We start from the raw sequence: 4,149 nt of genomic DNA on the forward strand, positions 1-4,149 counted from the left end.
CAGCACCCACATGGCAGCTCACAACCATCTGTAACTCCAGTTCCAGGGGATCCGATGTCCTCTTCTGGCCTCCTAAGGGACTAGGTACACACGTGGTGTACAGACATACAGGCAGGTAAACCACACAAACACATAAAATTTACTTATTTTATGTGTGTGAATGTGCACACATGTGTGCATGTGTGAGAGTCAGAAGAGAGCTTGCTGGGACAAGGGTTGCTTCTCTTCTTCCATCATGTGGATTCCAGGGATCAAACTTAGATCAAACTTATGGAAAGTGCTTTCACCCATTGAGCCATGTCACTGATCCAGGACAGATGCCTTTGATGCCAGTCATCATCTGCGGTGGATTTTACATTAAATGAGGAAATATAAACTACAGCTCAATGGTATTTTTATTGTTTGGAGCCCAAAGGATCCGTAGTAGATTTTGTGAGGTGCTACTCAGATAGGACTTTAAACCTCTCAGACACTGTCAGTCAACTCTGGGATCACATTCTGCTGTAGTCAGTAGCCCTGCCTAGTGTTCCCCCAATCTCTTCTCAGGACAACCCATAACATCTGAAACAGGACTATGTAGAACCAGCCTTCTCCTTCAATTTGGGACCATGATGCAGGGCCTTGCAAGCTCCAGAACTGGAGATCTAATGACTTGGCTACACAATTACCCACACTCCCCACCAAACCCCTGTTACTTCATCCTGGGATCCTCTTCCCAGAGGCATTCCTTTCCATTGTGCTTCCTGATGGATTTCTTGTCCACAAATCTTCATCTCAGTGTCTGTTTCCTGGGGGACTCCGTGCAACACAACCGACACACTTAATTCATTAAAATATGTTAAAAACGCATGGCTGCTGTAGTTTGGGTTTCCTTTGCTGTAAGAAGACACCATGACCAAGGCAACTAACTGTAAAGGACAACATTTAATTAGGGCTGGCTTACAGTTTTAGGAGTTCAGTTCATTATCATCATGGTGGGAAGCATGGTAGCATACAGGCAGACATGGTGCTGAGAAGGAGCTGAGAGTTCTACATCTTGTTCTGAAGGTACCCAGGAGGAGACTGTCTTCCATAGGCAGCCAGGAAGAGGGTTTTTTTCCCTATACTAGGTAGAATCTGAGCATAAAATGAGACCTCAAAGCCCACTACCACAGTAACACATTTCCTCCAACAAACCCACATCTTTAATAGTGCCATTTCCTATGGGCCAAGCATATTCAAACACATGAACCTATGAGGGTCAAACCTACACAAACCACCACAATGGCTAAATGACACAACAGTAGTTTAAAGGCATTATTCGAGGTGCTTTCTAATACAGGCCTTAAGATACACAACACAGAAGAAATTCCAGTAAAGTAAGATGCAACAGTGGGGAATTTATTTATTTATTTATTTAGTATACAGTATTCTGCCTGCATGTTTGCTTACAAGACAGAAGAGAGTATAGATGGTTATGAGCTACCATGTGGGTGCTTGGGACCTCTGGAAGAACAGCCAGTCAGTGCTCTTAACCACTGAACCATCTCTCCAGCCTGGGCCTATATTTTTGAAGAAAGCCCTTGTAGCTTAGAACATATGTAATGTCAAAAAGTCTGAGTGTTTAATAGGGAGGGTAGTAGAGAAAAAGGAAGGAAAAGCTGGACAGGTGATTTAGCTGTTAGGAGCACTTGTTGCTTTTGCAGAAGACCGAAGTTTGATTCCCAGCACCCAGTACTGCATGGTGGCTCACAACCGTCCATAACCCCAGTGCCAGGGAATCTAACGCCCACTTCTGACCTTCACAGGCACACAGAACACACACAATACAGGCATATACTAAGGCAAAACCACTCACTCATAAAATAAAATGAATAAATACAATTAAAAACAAAGTTAAAAAAAAAAAGAAAGAAGAGAAAAAAGAAGGGAACTTCTGGCAGAACACACATGACCAGAAAGCACGCATTAGGAGCTAGAGACCATACTTACACTGCAGCCTAGAGCCATGTTGTAAGGGACAGGAAACAGTCGGCAATGTGTAAGGTCAAGCTGGAGACTTTCCCTTGTGAAGGAGTTGCTAACTCATCATCTCAAAATACACCAAAATATGCCACCTTGTCACGCTGATCATTGGAAGCTGAAACAACTTGAAGATCCACAACCACGAGTAAGGCCATATTTCCCAGTATGAAACAAGCCACAGACTTTCTTATGAGACAAATACCCTTGGTATCAAGGCTGGAAAAGAGCCTTGGTCACAGCAGCTTTAATGAACGTGACTTAACAAACTCTTCAAAGAAATCTTTTAAATTTACACTTTATTGCATTAATTTATTTTGTTGTATGTAAGTGCATATGTGCAGGAAGGGACATGTATATGCCATGACACTCTTGACGAGGTCAGAGGATATAGTTCCTGGGAGTCAGTTCTCTTCTTCTACCATGGAGGTCTTGGGAATCTAACTCAGATCGTCAGGCTTAGCTGCAAGCATCTTCACCGACGGAGACATCTATATCCCAGGTTCATTTTTTTGGATTCTGAGACAGGATCTCATATAGACCAGGCTGGTCTGAAAGCAACCATGTAGCTTAACCTGGTTTTGAACTCCTGATCTTTCTGACTCCACTTCCTGAATGTTGGGATTACAAGCATGTACCACCAAACTTTATGTTCTACCATCTCTGCAACTCAGCTTATGTGTCTGTTAGTAACGTCCCTAGAATGTAGTACCCTACTCAAGACTTGCATCTCTCCCGTCATTTCTTTCTTTTGTTCATTGCTTCAGATTTTATACTTATGATGCTCCCCATAGTCATGAAATAAATAAAACTCTTCTCCCTCCCCCTGTTAACCAGCATTTGTATTAATTGGGGTTTTGGATGCAGCCGAAGAGCTCTCATAGTAACTCAAGGGTACAAAAGAGAGCTCCCCTTCCATCACACAAGAAGGCAGGAAACATAAAACACATCCCTGGAAAGCTCAACTAATGGAAGCCCATGACAAAGAAAATTCATGCATCTGCTCTTTCCCAGATGGAAACCTCAGTCTCTGGGTCAACCTAACCCCAACGCCCACAGAAAACTCACAGACAGTGAACCAAGTCTTTGGAGATATCCTATTGACTTCAAAGAATGACCATGAAGGGAACTCTAATTCCAGTCTTGGAGGTGGTGGCCAAAGGGTCTGAGTGCTTAGAACTGTAATGCTATGGATCAGACTTCTTGCCTCAAATAAAAACTGCTTTTGTGAAAAACAAACAAACAAACAAACAAAAACCCAAACAACAACAACAACAAAACCCTTATTTTATACTCAGAGTGATAAAACTTCAGGACTTCAAAGACAAGTAGAAGACCTTCAATGATATTGACAGCTGGAAGACAGTGAAACAGTATCCCCGAAGCAATAAAAGCACAAACTGTCTTCGTAGTCTTTTATACCCACTAAGTAAACCTTTATGAATGATGTAGTGACAAAGATATTTTCAGTTACAAACAGATATCATTAAAAAAAAACTTTGGTGCACACTTATTTAATTAATTAGTGTGTGTGTGTGTGTGTGTGTGTGTGTGTGTTCAAGGGCACATGTGCATGTACAGGCCAGAGGCAAATGTCAGGTATTTCCCTAAATGGTTTCTCACCTTAGTTTATGAGACAGGGTCTCTTGCTGAACCTGAAACTCAACGAATCAGGAGTCTCCTGTTTTTGTTTCCCCAGATCTAGGGTCACCTTGGCTTTTTTTCTGTGGGTACCAAGGATACAAATTGGATCCTCGTACTTACGTAGCAAGCAGCCTACCAATTTAGTCTCTAAAAGAGCCTTCTAAAACATAGCCCAGAAGGATAAAAGCCTCTGGAATGTAAGAAGGAATAGTGATTAATAGCTAGCACAGAAAGTCCTTGCCTAGAAAATAAAAAGATATATAATCTGAAAGAAGAAAGCAACCCATTTCTATAGACAGTCACTGCAGAGACACTCGAAGAGCCCACAAAAAAGGTTTGCTACAACCAGTACATGGATCTAATCAAGGTCACAGGATATGAGATCAATACATAAAAACCCAATTGTATTTGTATACAACGGCAACAAAACATTGGAAATTGAATTTTAAAATGGTAACATTTGCAATAGCACTAGAAATTCCAAACCCTTAGTCATAATTCTTA

The sequence above is a fragment of the Mus caroli genome, chromosome X (genome assembly GCF_900094665.2).
Source record: "Mus caroli chromosome X, CAROLI_EIJ_v1.1, whole genome shotgun sequence".
In the NCBI taxonomy this organism is placed as follows: domain Eukaryota; kingdom Metazoa; phylum Chordata; class Mammalia; order Rodentia; family Muridae; genus Mus; species Mus caroli.